The following is a 20,612-nucleotide window of genomic DNA, read 5'->3' on the forward strand; positions in this document are numbered from 1 at the left end:
CTCCGGGCATTGTGCAGCCTGATGGCCCCAAGGTCTTAGCTTTGGAGGAGGCTGGCTGCAGAGAGATGGCTTGGTCAGATTAGAGCAGATCCGCGATAACGTCACTGACGGTGGACTGACGTTTCATGTTTTGCTTTCCTAGATAAGGAAATATTTTGCTAGGGTTGCTGCTAGACTTTCCACTGACAGTTTCTTTCAAGGGGTGCCAGTAGTGGTTTTTGTAGCATAAAAGCAGAGGCTGTGCAGGTCCCAGAGTAGGAAGCGGCTGTCATCCAGTAAGATTCCAAGGGGATCTAGATGACCCTGTGGTAGGAAGCAGCTCTCCTCCAGAAGACACCCATCCAAGGCCATCTCCCACAGTTCTATAGCGAAGGAAGACTGGCTGGAGCCTACAACAAAGAGAAGCAAACTTTAAGAGCGTCATGAGGAAGGGGGAAGCATAGCCTTTCAAGTGTTTGGGATGTCCCATTTCCTGCATGTAGAAAACAAGGATGTATGAATAGGAATGTATTTTAAAAATATAGCTGGAAATGTAAACGTGTGGAAGAACTGGAGAGGGGGGATTTGCTGCATGGGTAACAGCCTATCCTCCATACCTACTTTCCCCAGGCTTCGCGCACTGGAGTGGACACTCTGTTCCAGAACCACCATTCAGAGCGCGATACCTTAGTCTTCCAAGACTGAAGGATGCCAATGTATTATGTCAAAGAAAAAAAGTGTAATTAGATTGAAGAATTAGATTGGGGTTAAAATAGCTGAGGTGATAATTTTGGTAATTAGATTATTTTGTTTTAATATTAACGAGCAATTGAAGTTAGTTTACGCTCGGTAGAAAGTGAATATTTAGAAAATATAGTATAGGGCATTAGGGAAAATTTATTGTATATTAGATAAATAAATGGATAAATCAATAAGAGGTAGAAATAGATGAGTAAGTAGATTAGGAGAGGTAGTATGATTAATTAGTAATGGTATTTAGCACTCCTAAATGTATGTTATATGTTTGTGTGTGTTAGTAAAAAAAAAAAATAATGAAAAAAAAGTGGAAACTGTGGTGTACTTGGGATGGTACAAATCTAAGGGTGGCTAGCTAGCAGCCTAGCCGAGGTTATCAGCCTTCCAACTCACCTTTCGCTCTCCTCCAGTTTTTGAAAGAGTGTAGACTTACCTTGCTCAGGCATGTCTCCTAAAAACCTAAGAGAAGCTTGTGAAGTGGAACCAACGCACCCCCTCCCAAGCCCAGTTGCCCAAATCCAATGCTGGAGCATTGGGTACTCAGCCTGGTTTATACCCCTTCCCTTGTCTGCCTTGGTTTTGAGAGGACTGAAAGTCTGGATAGATAGGGACAGTCTCTAATGTAATGGTGTCAAGACTTATTTCTTTTATTATTTTGTAACTTCCATACCAACCTTTTGCCATTTCTCCCCACCACACCACACCACACACACTTCTTTTCTTTTTTTTTTGGTCCCTACCACCTTTCATAAATTGTTGGTGTTCATACTATTTTGAGTGGTCGGCAACCTTCAGTCTCGAAAGACTATGGTAGAAGCCTACAGCACCCGGTATTCCCAGGCGGTCTCCCATCCAAGTACTAACCAGGCCTGACTCTGCTTAGCTTCCGAGATCATGGTATAAGCCTACAGCACCCAGTATTCCCAGGCGGTCTCCCATCCAAGTACTAACCAGGCCTGACTCTGCTTAGCTTCCGAGATCATGGTATAAGCCTACAGCACCCGGTATTCCCAGGCGGTCTCCCATCCAAGTACTAACCAGGCCTGACTCTGCTTAGCTTCCGAGATCATGGTATAAGCCTACAGCACCCAGTATTCCCAGGCGGTCTCCCATCCAAGTACTAACCAGGCCTGACTCTGCTTAGCTTCCGAGATCATGGTATAAGCCTACAGCACCCAGTATTCCCAGGCGGTCTCCCATCCAAGTACTAACCAGGCCTGACTCTGCTTAGCTTCCGAGATCATGGTATAAGCCTACAGCACCCAGTATTCCCAGGCGGTCTCCCATCCAAGTACTAACCAGGCCTGACTCTGCTTAGCTTCCGAGATCATGGTATAAGCCTACAGCACCCAGTATTCCCAGGCGGTCTCCCATCCAATTACTAACCAGGCCTGACTCTGCTTAGCTTCCGAGATCATCTGGAATTTGCTTGCATGGGTGACCACCTCTTTTAGATTGCTTAAGCTTCGCTATAGTTTTGATGCAGGAACCCTTCTGATTTTTAGGGGCTCCTTATGGTGTTGGGTTACTTGCTGAAATTCCATTTCTGGTCTTGTGTACTTGGCTCTTTCCAAAGGGCTGCAATCTTTCTTTCACATCACCTGCGTCACTTCTTCATGACCAACGTGGGCCAATAACCATTTCAGGTTACGGGAGAAGGGTGCTAGTGAAGTCCGTGAGCTGAATGGGTCAAGTAGATTCCATAGGAACATAAGAAGAGCCCCACTGGATCAGGCCAAGGGCCCATCTAGTCCAGCTTCCTGTATCTCACAGTGACCCACCAATGCCCAAGGGAACACACAAGACAACAGGCACAACCTGCGTCCTGGTGCCCTCCCCTGCATCTGGCATGCCTCTAAGACCAAGAGCTTACACATACCTACTAGGACTTGTAACCCATGATGAACTTTTCCTCCAGAAATTTGTCCAATCCCCTGTTAAAGGCATCCAGGCAAGATGCCATCACTACTTCCTGTGGCAAGGAGTTCCACATTCTGAAATGCTCTTGCTGAATCACCAGCAGTAGTTGGCTGAATTAGTACCAGCGGTGGTGGAACAAAGCAATTATAATACTGGCTGATTGGGGACAGATACGTGCAGGGGAAATGGAACTGTTGAATAAACATGCAAGTCATGTTTCAAAGCATATCTGCCCTTGAAGTGCTAGGTTTGGCCAGATAAAGTTGCTTTCCTGGGAAGGATGTGCTCCATGCTGGTGGTTGGGGGCCGCCACAGTTTCCTGCGTGTTGTCAAGAGTGGGGGGGGGGCACAAAAGTGACAAGAGGACAGCTCAGGAGCACCTTCTGTGTGAGGAAAGGCTACAGCGCTATTGAAACTTTTAAGAGGATGCATGTTGTGGGGGGGAGAGAGAAAGAGATTATTTCTTGCCCTTTTCACAGTGCTAGAGAGGCATCCAATGAAGCTGATTGGCAGGAGATTTAGGACGGCCAAAAGGAGGTGGTACTCCACACAGCCCATAAATAGCCTGGGGAATTCATTGCCACAGGATGTGGTAATGGCCTCTAGCTTGAATGACTTCAAAAGGGGAGCGAAAGACAAATCTATGGAAGACGATCAATGGCTGCTGGTTATAAGGGCAGTGCTCTCCCTCTCACTTCTATTCAGAGTCATAGTGCTGCTAAACAGGAAGCAAACAGCAGGGGAGGTGCATTGCTTGTGGGGGGACAACTGGTGGGGGTTACTGTGGGACACAAGATGCTGTTCTAGATGGACCTTGGGCCTGGCCCCCAAAAGTACTTTCTTATGTTCTCATGAGTGGGAAAGTCAGATTCTGGGAATGGGTGACGGCTCTTCTTGTTTCAGCAAAGCGCCAGGGACGCTTGTTGACCTTTTCACTCTACCAAAACCCGGCATCATCTCCATTTCATGCAGAGGGGTGGAACTGGGGCTCTGAGATATAACTGGGAAAAGTATTAAAGCAAGGTATTTATTGCCGAAACGGATCCATTAAAACTAGTGTGCAAGATAACTCTGGACCTTGGCGTGGTTATGTTGTGACTCTCATGTTGTAGACATGTTGGCGTTAAGATGGACAGGTTTAATGTGTGCTGTATTTCATAGAAGTAACTTTCCAGGGCTTGTGGTCCATCCTTTCTTAGATGGTCTTCTTTTTAGTCTTTAGAGATGAGCTTTTATCAAAACAAGGAGAAAAGCATAGCAAAGCTGTTCCGGGGGGCTGGACTGTTCTCTGTGGAACGTAGATTTGTTATCCTTTTTTGAGGTGGGGGGCGACAAGTGAGAGAGAATACTTCTTTTACCAAGAGAAAAAGGGAGATTTCAAGAAGCCTGAGCCATCTGTAACCCACCACTGGCTTGAGCAGTGGAAAGAAGGTGGTGGAGATGGGGCGAGAAATCTGCAAATGCTATCGTGGTGTGGGGTATAGGAAAGTCAAACATTTTTTTTTCCCCTTTCAGAACTCCTCTCTGCTTTTTTAACATTGGATTTAAAAGGAGAGTGAAAATAATGAGGACATGGATAAATGGCTTCTTTTTATCTCCACTGCTGAAGAGATAAACGTGACATTAATTACGTGACATGACTTTGAAAACTGTGATACTGCTTTGTTTTCTAAAGGGAGTTTTCCATCTGGGACTAATAAAGACAGGCAGTTAAAAAAAAACACCCTTTAAAGATATCTGTGGGTTAAAAAAAAAAGTTACCATCTTAATTTTTCCTTCCATGGATGAAACTTGTACAACCCCTCCCATTTTGTGTGTGTGTGTGTGTGTGTGTGTGTGTGTGTGTGTGTGTGTGTGTGTGAGAGTGAGAGAGAGAGAGAGAGAGAGAGAGATGAAAAACGGAGCCACTTAAAAGATTAGGCAGGGTTTCAAGGTGACTGTGGATGCAGAAGAACACTACCCCCAAATTGAACCCATTTGTATCATGAGGAGTTGTTGAGAGTAAGTTGAATTGCAGTGCAATTCTGTGCAGGTTTACCTGGAAGCAAGGCCCACTGGTTTCAACAGGGCTCACGTCACAGTATGTATGTATGGAACCTTTATTGGCCTAGAGAAACTACCCTCACAGCCTAACCACTTCACAATAAGTGTGCGTGGAATTTAGGTTCCGTTAACTCTTTGGGGCTGATTTCTAGAAAACACATGCATAGGTTGAGAACTTTAGTTAGTCACTTCTTCTTCAAGCTTGCCAGACTTTGCCCCCTTGACAACACTGGGCAGACTATCCAGAGCGACACAGCTAATTAAAATATTTGAAGTGACCAAGAACTTTAAGCGCATTAAATTCATTAGCCATATGAAATTTGGCCAAGTGAAAATCTGGGGAGTTGGGAATTCCAGAGCTTGTTGTGGCCAGGGGGAGTAGACACGGACAACTGTTTTTTTCCATCCAGCGGTACGTTTGTGGTGAAGCTGTGGTAGAACTCCTCATGCGCTGTGGTTTTGAGAAAAAATTTGCAACGGTCTCTTTTTGGTTTGGAGGAGGCTGGGTTTTTGGTGCTTCTCCCACGTGTATTCTCTCCACAATTGGGCCACCCCGTGTTGGATTCCAGTCTCATGAATGGATCATGTGCACTTCAAACAAACTACTGTAAACAAACTACTGTATTTTTCCCCCCACAAGGTAACTGTAGACTGTAGTCAATCACCTGATGGGGGGAAAAATACAGTAGTTGTTTGAATCAAGTAACTTGGAACAGACTGAAGAGGCAGGGGAACCCTCCTAGTAGCTGCAACCTCTAGAGCAGGGATAGGCAACCTCTGGCCTGTGGGCCAGATCTGACCCTCCACCTGAAATCATCCAGCTTGTAGTCCCAGAAACATCCACCCACCCAGCCCATGGTGGTCCTAAAAATGAATTCAATTCCATCTCTGTAAGGCTTACAGTGTTGCAGATCAAGGACAGAAGCTCCCTTTCAGTGTCATTGTCTGTCTGGGCAGATCTTTCTATGCTCTGCCTATCTCTTTTTTCTTGGCTCTATGTCCTCATTGGGAGGTTCATATCAAATGCACATGAGTTCTTATTATTGATAAACTGGATGTCTAGCCCCCGTGTGGAAAGAAGGTTGTCGACCCCTCCTCTAGAGCAGTGCTTCCCAAACCTTTTCACATTGGGACCCACTTTTAAAAACAACAATTTATTGTGACCCACTAAACAAAAAAAGAGATCTAGAAAGAAATATTTGTTAATAATAATAAATTATTGATTAATAATAATTGGGGTTGTGTACTTCCGAGGCTGCTAGATACCTTACTAGTGTGTGTGTATAGATATTTGCTAGACTCTTCCAAAAAATGGAGTTTAAGGACTGTCCTTCCAACCTTTTACAGCAGTGGTTCTCATAATTTAGCACCAGGACCCACTTTTTAGAATGAGAATCTGTCGGGTCCCACCGGAAGTGATGTCATGATCGGAAGTGACATCATCAAGCAGGAAATTTTTTAGCAGTCCTAGGCTGCAATCCTAGCCACACTTACCCAGGAGTAAGTCCCATTGACTGTCATTGTTAAAAGCATATACAGAGTAGCCTGTTTAAAGTACAGATCTGTAACATTTCTCCAGATGCAGTCACACACCATGGTGACATCAAGTCTAAGATATTAAAAATTATATATTGAAATGAATGGGGACCCACCTGAAATTGGCTTGTGACCCACCTAGTGGGTTTCAACACACAGTTTGAGAAACACTGCTTTACAGTCATTCCAGGGTACTCAGAAGGCTGAACTGGGGAGCAGGATGTGAAGTTAGGGGCTTCCAGACCAGACAAAAAAAGCTGAAACTGGGCAGACTGCAACATTCTTCAAACAATCAAATTCACAATACAGTATTTAAACTAACTAACTCACCCAAGTGTTGGCAACCTTCAGTCTCGAAAGACTCTGGTATCGCGCTCTGAATGGTGGTTCTGGAACAGCGTCTAGTGTGGCTGAAAAGGCCACACTAACTCACTAACTAACTAACTCACCCACCCACCCAATTAATATCCATACTGTCAAAATCAAACCAACAAAAAGAGAGTCGTAATTAACATTGAGCCAACCAGACCAGGCACTTCTTCAGTCTCTTATAAACACCCAAAGGCTGAGCCACGGGGGTCTGCCAGGGACCTGAGTACCACTGGGCAGCAAAACCTGAAGCGTGGCCTCTCATGATGAACACAGAGGCATCCCGACAGAGAACACAATAGAGAACACGGCTCGGAACATGGCCTACCTTCTGCAGCTGGGAACTCAGAAGTTCAGGGGTGTGTCACATCACCCCAAGGGAGTCACCCCAAGGTGCCCTCCCGTGGCACCAGGATGCAGGTCTCTTGTTATCTGGTGTGCTCCCCGGGGCATTTGGTGGGCCGCTGTGAGATACAGGAAGCTGGACTAGATGGGCCTATGGCCTGATCCAATGGGGCTGTTCTTATGTTCTTAACTGCAATTCCCAGGAGGCCTTGCAGGTCTCTTGTTATCTGGTGTGCCCCCTGGGGCATTTGGTGGGCCGCTGTGAGATACAGGAAGCTGAACTAGATGGGCCTGTGGCCTGATCCAGCGGGGCTGTTCTTATGTTCTTAACTACAATTCCCAGGAGGCCTTGCAGGTCTCTTGTTATCTGGTGTGCTCCCTGGGGCATTTGGTGGGCCGCTGTGAGATACAGGAAGCTGGACTAGATGGGCCTGTGGCCTGATCCAGCGGGGCTCTTCTTATGTTCTTAACTACAATTCCCAGGAAGCCTTGCAGGTCTCTTGTTATCTGGTGTGCTCCCTGGGGCATTTGGTGGGCCGCTGTGAGATACAGGAAGCTGGACTAGATGGGCCTGTGGCCTGATCCAGTGGGGCTGTTCTTATGTTCTTAACTACAATTCCCAGGAAGCCTTGCAGGTCTCTTGTTATCTGGTGTGCTCCCTGGGGCATTTGGTGGGCCGCTGTGAGATACAGGAAGCTGGACTAGATGGGCCTGTGGCCTGATCCAGTGGGGCTGTTCTTATGTTCTTAACTACAATTCCCAGGAAGCCTTGCAGGTCTCTTGTTGTCTTGTGTGCTCCCTGGGGCACTTGGTGGGCCGCTGTGAGATACAGGAAGCTGGACTAGATGGGCCTGTGGCCTGATCCAGCGGGGCTCTTCTTATGTTCTTATGTTCACCCCCAACTTTCTGGGCTATTGCATTAAATGAGATAGCTGTCAACTGCACCCACCGCTGAGTGGCCAAACATGATTGCTGGCACGTGCAGGAGGTAGTTGGGCCTGAAGACAGCCAAGCAGCAATGGGTGCAACCCCATGACACCCCCTTCTGGCCAGTACCCGGGGCAGTCCGCACCAACTGCCCTGTGCTTGCTATGCTACTGGGTTCACGCATCCAGATTCCAAATAATGTAGGGTTTTAAAGGCAGGCTTAGGCAAAGCCTCTCAGCCCCCAAAGGAATTTTGCACCCCTAAATGCTGCCTTTAGGGCTACGAATGTCAGTCCTTCCGTTCATAAGGAACACTTTGGTGTTGCTGAACTCGTAGCTGTGCGCAGGGTCCCTTTTCCATGGAGAGGCTTTGGGTAACCGTACCAAATGAAGTCTGAATAGACTGCAGCAGCATTTGGTGGCTGTAGCGTTCGGGAGACTTTGCAGATCTCCGCTGGTTCGCTGCATTCCTGATAAGAAGCGGAGGGAGGGTGGCTCATAATAGCAGCTTATAGACAGATTTTCAGTGCTGCAAAATGTGTTGATTTAGAGTGGAAATCTGAAAGATAGGCCAACCTCTGAGTCATTGTGTCAGCGATAACTCACTCTGTGGCACCGCAGGAAGCACCACAGCACACTGCGATTGCGTTCGTCAGAGCGAGAAGCCTTATGGCTGAATAAAGGGCATGCCGGCAGAGCGCCTTCTCCTTCGCAGGCACGCAAATGTATTCTAGTTTTCAACCCAATCGCTGTAACACCCCTTCCATTACCTCAAGTGTTTGTGTGCCACTTTCCTGTACCGGAGGCACTGCAAGTGTTGTTGCAGTTCGGCTGAGTTCAGGCATAAATGTCGGTGCAAATATTGTTATTTGAGAAAAGATGTTGTTAGCTCCTTATGTAACTCTGTGGAGTGTGTATGGCTCCCCTGCCCACCCCATAGGATGCTTTGGGGGCCTGGGATTATACCCTCTCCTTCTGGCTCAGGTCAAAACAGAACACAGGTCCAAGACTTTCATACCCCAGGTTGCTAGAGCGGGAATGTGGCATCGTACTTGTACACCTGCTGTTTAAGAACATAAGAACAGCCCCACTGGATCAGGCCATAGGCCCATCTAGTCCAGCTTCCTGTATTTCACAGTGGCCCACCAAATGCCCCAGGGAGCACACAAGACCGCAAGAGACCTGCATCCCAGTGCCCTCACTTGCAGAGTGATAGTGTAGTTATTTTGTGGAACTCCTTGCCACAGGGTGCACATAAGAAGAGCCCCGCTGGATCAGGACATAGGCCCATCTAGTCCAGCTTGCTGTATCTCACTATGGCCCACCAAATGCCCCAGGAAGCACACAAGACAGCAAGAGACCTGCATCCTGGTGCCCTCCCTTGTATCTGGCATTCTGATGTAGCCCATTTCTGAAATCAGGAGGTTGCACGTATACATCATGGCTTGTAACCCTTGATGAATTTTTCCATATTGTGACTAGTAATCACTGATAGACCCACAAAATTCTCTAATCTTTTAAAGCCATCTTCTCTGGTGCCACATCTTGTGGTCGTAATTTCCTTAGATTTCAACCGCCCAAGTTTAAACACAAAAAATTGCATGCAACCTGTCTCACCTGTATAATTTGGGGCAAAGTGGCACACCTCTTCTTGAAGGGTGACAAATGAAAGATTGTTGCCTACCAAGACCTCCAGTGGTAAGTGTTCTCCAGGGACAGTGCCCTGCCACCGGTTTCTCAAAGATGAATTTTTGTAGCCCTAAAAGCCCAACTAGGTGAGAGCTGCACATTCAATCCAACTCCTGTGTGTAGATCAGTTGTTGGTGCAACTTGAGCTGGGATCTACCCAGAGCCTTGGACCTCAATTTGCTGCTTGGTCACCTACCCAGTAGGGCTTCCACCATCTGCTGGGAACTCCCAGCCCACTTTAGTGAACTCTGCAAAAGGGTAGCCAGCTGCTGTTCACCACACACAGTTGCCTTCCGTTTGAAGCCGGAGTTGCCACCTGGTTCACCAGGCATTTGATATCCACAGGCATGTGAATGAGAGAAGTCAACAGGCAAGGGCAGTGTTTCTCCCTGTGGGAGAGATGAGCTTCTGCACCAGTGGCTGGGATCTAAAGGCCACTCACAGTTTTTTCTGGGGGAATGAATGCCAGCATAGGTACTTTGTGTCTGCTCTTGCAACTGAAAACTCAGAGGTAGTCCTTGCCTGCAGGGGTTGCACTAACATCGCTGTAGCCCTTGGCTGCCACCTCCTTTGGAGAGGGATCTCTGGCCTTGATTGATGCTGCCGGGTCGGGCAGATAAAGAGGAGCTGCCTGCCGTAAAGTCCCATGAAGTCACTCAACAGGTTGGCTACTGCTTGAGGAGCTGCTCTTCTTGGCAATCGGCTCTCCCAACATTAACCTCCTGCCTCTGGCCCTTTTAATGTTTATTTTATGACATATCTTTGATATGGTTGCGGGTGACCCTCGAGGTCCCGTAACTCAGCGGTGACATTTCAGCTGGGTATAATTTTAGACCAACAATAACAAAAATAAATCACTCCACACTTTCCGTAAAGTATATATTTAGGTATACTGTACGCCTGCCACCGAGATGAATTTATTCTGGTTCAATCTGACTCCTGTATGCCTGCCACCGAGATGAATTTATTCTGGTTCGATCTGACTCCATGTTCTCCAGCTGTCTCTCCCCTCCCCAACCTCCACCTTCCTTCCCCCCCCACACCCCCTCCCTAACTTTTCAAGCTTGGTAACACACCCAGAATTGGGCTGCCAACCTTTCTCTCCCAAATGCCTGCTGCAGTTTCAGTAAATTATGGAGATCCCCTTGCCCTCCCCAGCATGGGACTGAACTTTGTCTTAAACACAGGGTCTCAGTTTAAACCAGCAGCCCACCCAGACGCTTTCAGGGAGGGGTGAAAAGGAGGCAAGAGACAGGGGGAGACATCAACAAAGGGACTGTTCCTCCCCCCCCAAATCCAGCCTCACTGTAATGCCCCCCACTCTGCCCGCATGGCTGGAAGGAAAACAGACTCTCATTTACACGTAAGAGCGATGTCCTGTTCCTTGACACACCCCCTCCCTCCTCGCCGCTGCTCCTCCAAGCTGTTATTTTAAACATGCCAACCTTTGAGACCACCTTTCAACTCCAAAGTTTTCTGAGAAAATAAAGGCATGTGAGCCACAGGGTCATTTTTTTCCTGCCCGGCTTTCAAGGCAGCCGTGCTCCATGTGGCCCTCTCCGCTTCAAGCCTGTTATTCCAGGCAGCTTGTGACAGTATCTTGTTATTGGCTTGAAAATGAAACGCAACACACACTGCCCTCTTTGATGGGCCGGCTCCTTTTTTCTGAAGAGGATCTGCTAGACACAGGGAGAGGAGCACGAGTGTGCAGGGCAGCAAGGGAGCCCCTTTCTTTGTCAAGGAAGGCAGTGATCTGCTCAGCTTCTCTTCCACCGTTCTGGCCCACATCCCTGCTTCTTTGAAATGTCTGCCTTTATTAAGTACAATGCTGAAATATAATGATGAATGAACGGGCAAGGACCGCTTTGCGAGCCAGGCTGAATATAATGATGCCATGGTTAGTCTGGCCGGCAAAGCGGTCCTTGCCCATTCATTCTTCTTCCAGGAAGGGCTGCCTAAAGTCCCACATGTAGGGACATTTGACTTGGGTTAAACCCAGGGCTGTCCCATTCATTAGGCCGATGAAGGTGATTGCCTCAAGCAGCAGATTGGTGGACATGGCACCCACCTCTGCCTGCCCACCCACCCATCTCAACTCCTACTGCTCCTATTCCCTGGATTGGAAAAGGAAGAGCAGGACAAGTGAAAGAGGAAGTAGATAGTAGAGTGATGGGCTAGGGCGACTACCATCTCTGATGCTCTAGCCCAGGGTTCTCCAAACCCCGGCCCGGGGGCCAGATGTGGCCTGCAGAAAGCCTCTTTCTGGCCCGTGGCCAACCTCTTGTCCCCTGAAAGCTTCTGGCCCGCTCAGCTGGACACGACCAGAACTGTTCTCTGGTTGTGTCTGGAGGGTGTTCGGAGGGCCAGAGAGGTTGAATGAATGAGTCCATTCATTCATTCATTCATTCATTCATTGATTCATTCACTCATCTAAGTTCCATCTCTAATTCATTTATTTAAATGTTATATTTAAATGTTTTTCCCCGGCCCTCGGCACCACGCTAGATATTTGATGCGGCCCTCCAGTCAAAAAGTTTGGAGACCCTTGCTTCTAGCCCAACATTTTCTCTTCCACTTGTTCTCTGTTTTCCACGTCAGGAACTGGGAGGAGCAAAGGCTCGCGCATCGCTGGGTATAGAGGGGCAGCATTTACCATGCTGCCTCTGGTGCAAGGAGGTGTTGAACCTAGACATCCAATCTTCATTATGACTCTCTGTTTACTTATTCCTGCCAGTACGGCTGTGCGGATTCATCACCTCAGTTTAATTTGGGTTGGGTAAAACAAGCTTTCTCAAGCTTCTCTGCAAGCACCGAGTCCAATTCTGCTTTTTAGTCCTGTGTCGACGAAAGTACCTACTTTCCGGAGATCAGTGGGAAGTGAACGACGGTGCAGTGTGCATGCAGATAAAGCATTTACCGCAGAGGGGTTAAGCCAGAGCACTGTTCTGCTCTGACATTGCGCATATGAAGTGGAAGCCTGCACGATCAGGTATGGGAAACTGCTGCTTTTTGGAGGGTGGTTGCAGAGACCTCAAAATACACAGCTCAAGAGAACACCCCATCACACCGGGGGAGGAGCATTGCACCTAGAGAGCTGGCAGGGTTCGGTTACTTTGTGATTTCCTATCTTGTCTGTCCTTTGGCAGTCAATCAGTCAGTTTGCAAATTCCTGGCTGGAGCTTTGGACAGAAGGGTCACCTGTGGATTCAGGCAGCCATGTGTCATCTTTGCCTAAGCTCCACTGTGTTATTGTAGTATGTGGAGACGAGGTTGGACAGGTGGTGTTCTTGTTGCAAAATGTTGTCTGCCTTCCTTGCGGTCTTCTGGGAAGCTGGGCCCGACCGTTTTGCTTGGAGCCTGCCCTGTTGCTGAAAGAAGCTTTAAAAAAAAAAAAAAAGGTTAGGGTGGGTGAAAATTGACACCTTCAAGGAAAAATGAGTCTGTGGGTTGTTCAGGAGACCTCAGGTTAAAAATTGGAGCTGACAAGGCATCTTCAAACTACAACCAAAACCAAGCATGTTGTCACACTCTGTCCCACTGGTCCTCCCACGTCCCACCATCACTGCCATTGTGCTTTGCGCTCTTTGCGCTCTGGTAGACTTTTTCTCTGGGCCAGCATCTAGCAACCGAAGGGAAAACAAGTTGCTTACATCCAGTAGTTCCTAGCTAGCATTTGTGTGTTGCCTTGTTTGTAGCAAGGAGTTTGATGGTGAGTCCCATTCTCTTCTGCAGAAGCGCCTTCTTGCGTGAAATTCTGTCCGTACGTAATGACAGCCGCACTGTCGAGCTGCTGCACACATGTACTCCCAGCAAACAGAGTTGCACTGGATCACAGGAGACCCCTCCCCAATTACAGCTGTTTCTTCTTTGCACTTAAAAAGCAGCTGTACGCAGTCTCCGTCCTTATTAAACCCTCCGGTGCAATCTAGTGCCTAGGAGTTCCGCAGATACTGCTTGTGCCATTGACACACCTCTGGTTTTCTCCGTAAGCAGAAACTGGGCAGCTTTAGTTGAGCCTGCCTCGGTGCTGCCTTCTCTCCAAAATATGTGGCATCTTCCTCAAAACTCGCAGAAGCAAAACCACCTGCAGGTTAGGAAGGGAGAAGGATTTGCTTTTGCTGTCAGATAAGAACATGAGAAGAGCCCTTCTGGATCAGGCCGAAGGCCCATCTAGTCCAGCTTCCTGTATCTCACAGTGGCCCACCAGATGCCTCAGGGAGCCCACAAGACAACAAGAGACCTGCATCCTGGTGCCCTCCCCTGCTTGACTCAGTAGGCTTGACTCAGGCTTGGATGGCTTGACTCAGTAGTGTCAAGCTGAGTGTTTTTAGCTTTTATTTTTTCATGTCCTACATTTTTCTTGGATGTCCTATATTTGGGGGTGCCTGGTCCTCTTTTGCAGTTATGACATTTGGTTACCCAGATGCATGTAGATTGGAACGTGAGCGGTTACTTGCTTTTCTTTCTGAGTAGGAAAGAGTTGAGACCAGTGTTCTGCGCTCTGTTCTCCAAATCAGACAGCCCATTAAACAAAGTCATTTTGAGGAGAGTGGATCTAATGCTTAGGAGATGCAGTGATATCTGCATCTGGTCTAGAGGGTAGAGCCTTCAGATAACATCTGAAGGTCGCCAGTTCGAGGCCACCGGCACCATGAACAGCGAGATCTTGAAGCAGCTGACAAGCCGAGTTATGCTGAGTTATTTCACCTGCTCTTTGGCCGCTGTCAGCCTGTGTGGGAGGAAAATGGAGGCCAGAATGTGATACCAGATCATAAAAGATCCATCTGAAATGCTGTGGTTCTTGAAAGACAGAACCTTCTTCCATTGTAAAAATCCCTATAGGGATTTAGTATAGCCTGCCTATGTAAACTGCCTTGAATTAAAGTCTGGGAAGAAATCTGATGACCAAGAAAGGTGGTATATAAATACCTGTATTATTATTATTATTATTATTATTATATCTGAATAAACTTGCCAAGGAAATTAGCAACCTAGTATTAGGAGTCTATCCTCTCTATATCTCTTTGCTCTGGCACTCAAAGTTGACTTGGATCAGGGATTTGCATTTGCTGTTCTTTTTTTCCATTGCTCATGCAAAGACTTGACAACCACAGATGCTGTCATATTGTACTGCTTGGTGCTTTGTGTCTGTGTCGTTCAAGATTCCTTATTTCATTAATTTTTTTGATGGCTGAGCCAAAGGCTCAATCACCAATAGGAATCATTGTACAATATTCCATGATGATCTTGTGTTGTCATAATGGGGAGGGGGAAAATGCAAGTTGTCAACACTTCAGAGCAGTGTTCCTCAGTCTGTGGGTTGGGACCCACCAGGTGGATAGTGAGCCAATTTCAGGTGGGTCCCCATTCATTTCAATGCCTATTTTATTTTAATCTATTAGACTTGATGCTGCCATGGGATGTGGCGGCATTTGGGGAAATGTTACAGATCTGTACTTTGAACTGGCTACTATGCTTATTTTCAGCGAGGGCTCAAAACGTACCTGTTTTGTTTGGCATTTGGTTGCTGAGCGGATTTTTGCCTTCTGTGCCTCTGAAATACAGCTGTGACTTGACTTCTTCCCTGGACTAATTTGTTCCCCATTGGCCCAATGATATTTGTTAGATTTTTGCTCTGTTTTGGATTACGTTTCACTATGTAATGTTAAAATTAATGTTTTAATGCTTTTTTGTGTTTTTCTTTTTACCTGTTGTGATACTCTGTACTTTATTATAGAGCTTATAAAGGTGGATGGAGAGAAAGAGGGTGTGTGTGTGTGTGTGTGTGTGTGTGTGTGTGTGTGAGAGAGAGAGAGAGAGAGAGAGAGAGAGAGAGAGAGAGTACTGTGGCTGGGCAGAACAGACAGGTGGGCAAAAGCCTCAGCATTTGAAAATTGGTTGGCAACCTTCAGTCTCGAAAGACTATGGTATAAGCCTACAGCACCCGGTATTCCCAGGCAGTCTCTCAACCAAGTACTAACCAGGCCTGATCTTGCTTAGCTTCCGAGATCAGGCATGGAAAGACTCTGGTATAAGCCTACAGCACCCGGTATTCCCAGGTGGTCTCCCATCCAAGTACTAACCAGGCCTGACCCTGCTTAGCTTCCAAGATCAGACGAGATCAGGCATGGAAAGACTATGGTATAAGCCTACAGCACCCGGTATTCCCAGGTGGTCTCCCATCCAAGTACTAACCAGGCCTGACCCTGCTTAGCTTCCGAGATCAGACAAGATCGGGAGATAGTGTTCAGTATAGGGAGATGGTTGGCAACCTTCAGTCTCGAAAGACTATGGTATAAGCCTACAGCATCCGGTATTCCCAGGTGGTCTCCCATCCAAGTACTAACCAGGCCTGACCCTGCTTAGCTTCCGAGATCAGACAAGATCGGGAGATATTGTTCAGTATAGGGAGATGGTTGGCAACCTTCAGTCTTGAAAGACTATGGTATAAGCCTACAGCACCCGGTATTCCCAGGTGGTCTCCCATCCAAGTACTAACCAGGCCTGATCTTGCTTAGCTTCCGAGATCAGATGAGATCGGGCATGTGCAGGGTAATTGGGGGTTGACCAAAACAACTCCCCCCAAGTGTCCAGCAAGATTTATCTCATCAGGGTCCCCTAGCCCTGGCTCCTGTTTAAATTGTGCTAACTTGAGCCTCAAAACAAAATTGCAGAGGTAGCACTGTCATGACCCACCTGAGTCCTGAGCCATCCAGTGCTGTAGAGCAGTAGTGAGTGGGATACAGCTTTCTCTCAATATAAGTCTATAGAAAGTGCAGGGTTGTATTGGTGGTTCTCTGTGTTCCAAAGGCACATGATTTAATACAACAGAAATCTTTAAGGAAATGAAAATTATCCACCAGGCCAAACAAGCTGTTCAGTTCCAGGGACATGTTGATCTCGAAGCCAAAGTCTAAGGATGACCTTGAGAAGAAGAATGTCTTCAGGGAGGCAACCAAAATAGATTTTTCTTTTTTTAAAAAAGTAATGGGCAACTGTCATGCGCCCTCAAATTGGCTTCGTTTATGGGATCAGGTCACGACAAAGAGGCAGAATTTCCAATTACAGTCAATGGTTTTGCCTGAGGCCGGTTAGTCATGGAGTTAACAAAAGGAGAGGCCACCCTGGATCTAATCCTCGGCAGTGTCCTGGATCCGATGCGATATGTAAGTGTTGTGGATATTGCTTGGAAACGGTGACCACAACACTATCAAGCTCGGTGTATGTGAGAGTTGAATATTGCCCGGAAAGTCCAACGCAGCAATATTTAATTTCTAAAGGGGGAATTTCTCAAAAAGAGAGGATTAGTTGACATGTCCATGGAAATGAAGGGAAAGAAAGTGTACGAATGCTGGCAGAGCAAATCTGTTGGATTGTGAAGCAAGCCGAGAAGGAACGAGAGGGGAAAATGGTGGTAGATATTACAAATCTTTATTGGACCAGCAATTTATTTCTCATCTTTTTGCCTGCGAGGAGGCCTCCCAGGCAGCTCCCAACGTTTTTGAAAATGCAGATAATAAAATCATATAAGAAAACGGCCCCAACCCAAGAAGCGACTGAGCTACAAACGGACTTCAGAGCAGCAGTCGCAGAGATACAGGCAGGGGTACGAACTAGCAGCTTGAACAAAATAGAAGTGACAACAGCCATCAGTGAGGGGACTTAGCAGATCTCCAAGGGTTAGAGTTTCCAAAGCCTGGGGGCCGCAACTGAGGGCACTGTGTCACAAATAGTTTCTCCCCTTCATCGAACTTTGGAAGGAGGGAGAACATGGAGCAGGGCTCCTAGCGTTGAAGAAAGCAGTGGGCAGGTTTGTATGGCAGACACAGTCCTCAAGATAACCTGGATCTTTAATGTTTTTATATGAGTGAGGAGAATCGCTCCACTTTCACTTCTGAAGCTGCGGGGAGCCCTGCAGAAGGTTGCGCAGGGCTCTCCGTATCCCCAGGGAGGCTTCAGGAGGCTCAGGTATGTGCAGCCAAGCCCCTGCAGCCCCCCCCCGAGCGTCACGATCCTGGGAATCGCGCTGCTGCCTTCCTCTGCCCCCGCTGCCTCCCCCCCCACAAGAACTTAGATCAACTTGAACTCTCCAAGAGAGTTTGAAAACCGCTGCCTTAGGTGGTGTGCGTGGTGATGCACCATTGCCCCGCCCCACTGGTTTTTTGGCTATAACTCTTGAAAGAATAGAGAGATTTCAATGTGGTTTGTTCCATTGCATTCTGCATGAAATTACACATAGAATGACGTATAACATGATGGTATTATTTGAAATTTATCAAGATTTTCACAATTTTGGCCAATAGTGGTGTCTCTCTCTCTCTCTCTCTCTCGCACACACACACACACACACACACACACCGTGTGCATCATCTGGTACAGCCCACACCCACCTAGCTATGCCACTGGAAATTCTGACCTGGGTTTTATTTTCCTTTTATTGCATGTATCGCATATTCAGCGTTTCCATGGGGCAAAGGAAATAGGTTGCCAATTTCTTAGCACCAAAATGGAAATGTTATGATCGCCTATGACTGAGAGGTCTAAAAAGTCTGTAGTCCTTATGGCCAGGTTAACATGCACCAAAAGAGCCATGAAGAACAAGATAGCAGATGGGTTTCTGGAGAAATCGAGTTTGCTTATTGAATATTGGAATAGCAAACATCAGGATGGAATTCAGCCTTTTGTTCCCCCTTTAAATGTTGAAGCTTGGAGTTTCTCTAATATTTAGACTTTCTAGGCAAAATAAATAATCAGGAAGTATTGAAGATGTTTTATGTACTCATAGCTCATGAAACAGGGATCTTTCTTGTGTCTTGTGGACCTTCCTACCATAAATATTTTTGTAATATAAATAAATTAAATAAATAAAATCTTCGAACTTGAGCCATTGTGTTTAGGACAGGCACCTGAAAAATTATGTGAAATACAGTTGACAGGAGATTTTAGAACTAATTTATATATATTTAAGTTACAAGTCACCTGTGCTGGGCGACAGAGTCCTGAACTCCAAATATGGACTTGTTCATCTGTACTTGAAAGACTGTAATTGCCAAAACCAAGCCCTTTCTTGGAGAGTTGGAAGTTGGCTAATGATAGTTGGCAACCTTCAGTCTCGAAAGACTCTGGTATCGCGCTCTGAAAGGTGATTCTGGAACAGCGTCTAGTGTGGGTGAAAAGGCCGATTTGGGAGTGACAATCCCTTCCACACTGGGAGCAAGTGCAGTCTGTCCCTGGCCTGTCTCCCTGGCTATGGGCCTTCCTTCTTTGCCTCTTTGCCTCAGACTGTTGGCCAAGTGTCTCTTCAAACTGGGAAAGGCCATGTTGCACAGCCTGCCTCCAAGCGGGCCGCTCAGAGGCCAGGGTTTCCCACTAGTTGAGGTCCACTCCTAAGGCCTTCAGATCCCTCTTGCAGATGTCCTTGTATCGCAGCTGTGGTCTACCTGTAGGGCGCTTTCCTTGCACGAGTTCTCCATAGAGGAGATCCTTTGGGATCCGGCCATCATCTATTCTCACGACATGACCGAGCCAACGCAGGCGTCTCTGTTTCAGTAGTGCATACATGCTAAGGATTCCAGCACGTTCCAGGACTGTGTTGTTTGGAACTTTGTCCTGCCAGGTGATGCTGAGAATACGTCGGAGGCAGCGCATATAACAGAGGATAAGAGGGGATTTTGTTCTTGTAATTTTGGGGGGAAAAAGAGACCCAGGGTTGATTCAGGAAATGAAACCATCAGCCAACTATTTGTCCTACTGGGTAAATTGGTGGACAGTTAAGGCTAGAATTATGAAGGCCTGAAGAAGAAGATCTGCTATGGAAGATTCAGCATGGATTTTCCAAAAGCAGACTTCAAAATTGCACTCGAAAGGCAAAATTGCACTCGAAAGGCAACCTCACACCTTTTCAGCTGACAGCTCGATCAAATTCACACTTGCCTTCTCCTAAAACAGCTCTCTCAGTGTCCAGAATGTCTGTCGGGTGCAGTAGTCAATTATGCACTTTATGCTTGGACCCTCCATGCGCTCAATTCCACAAAGGCACATTTGTCATGTGGCCAGACATCACCTTCCTCCCAAAGGTTATTTGAAATGTTCACATCAGCCAAGAACTGGTTTTGCCGATTTTCTTCCCAGATCCACAAGAGACTGAGGACCCAATCCTATCCAACTTTCTAGCACCGGTGCAGCTGCAGTGCAGCCCTGAGGTAAGGGAGCAAATGCTGCAATACCTTGAGGAGGCCTCTGACTGCCTCCCCACCACAGGATGCAGTGCATGCCCCATTGGCAGAGTTGCAACGGCACTGCGAAATTGGATAGGATTGGGCCCTGAGTCGTTCACACTTTGGACAACAAGTGAGTTCTGGGTAGATTTTTTTTTTTTAACCTGAACAGGATGATGGTATTCTGCACATGTTTTCCATGTCTCTGTTCTCAAGCCATCAAATCTCACATCAACATTTAGCCCATGGGTTACTGACACAATCACTTGAGCTGACTGGCTAGTTCAGTGATCTCCTGCCTCAGCAAGGATGTGCACCAACCTCAAAGGGACATTTCTACCAGACTTGTGCAAGGGAGCAGTGTGGTCTACCCCTGTCCCATGAAGTTTGTGAAGCATTACATTTTATACATCAGGGCAGAAGCTGATGTGTCTTTCAGCCAAACCAACCTACAAAGCAGGGATGGGCTGAGACTTGGATGACTTGGATTTGAGTCACAAAGCATGCGTTTTTTACGACTCGTATGAACTTGAGTCACGTGTGCCAAAAATTTGGGTACTGACTCGAGACTCAGGGGTTTTACCCCAAATAGACTCAAGTCAAAACTTGCTTTTGTGCGTGCTTGCGACCCTGTTTTGTTTGTGTGTGTGCTTGCTTTTTTTGGTCACTTCTGGGACTTGACTCGCTTTTCAAAAAGGCTTGGACTCGAGTCAAAATGACTCGGCTCTGGACAAGTTGTGACGGCTGCTCATGGGCTACTCGGGACTCAACTTGTGGACAAGTTGTGACACTGTGGGTCTGGCATACCTGTTCTACTAAGCATCCTTACCTG

At 47.0% G+C, this 20,612-nt stretch overlaps 1 protein-coding gene and 2 pseudogenes across 1 annotated transcript in view; 1 reads left to right on the top strand and 2 right to left on the bottom strand.

Annotated features, from left to right (window-relative positions):
- Positions 1–20,612, top strand: part of LOC136663868 (ankyrin repeat and fibronectin type-III domain-containing protein 1-like) — a 473,183-nt gene that overhangs the window by 234,412 nt on the left and 218,159 nt on the right. The gene's annotated exons all lie outside the window — the stretch shown is intronic.
- On the bottom strand, positions 15,710–15,832 carry LOC136633900 (5S ribosomal RNA; annotated as a pseudogene).
- LOC136633762 (5S ribosomal RNA) lies at positions 16,014–16,131 on the bottom strand (annotated as a pseudogene).

This window comes from Tiliqua scincoides, chromosome 13 (assembly GCF_035046505.1).
Source record: "Tiliqua scincoides isolate rTilSci1 chromosome 13, rTilSci1.hap2, whole genome shotgun sequence".
Lineage (NCBI taxonomy): Eukaryota > Metazoa > Chordata > Lepidosauria > Squamata > Scincidae > Tiliqua > Tiliqua scincoides.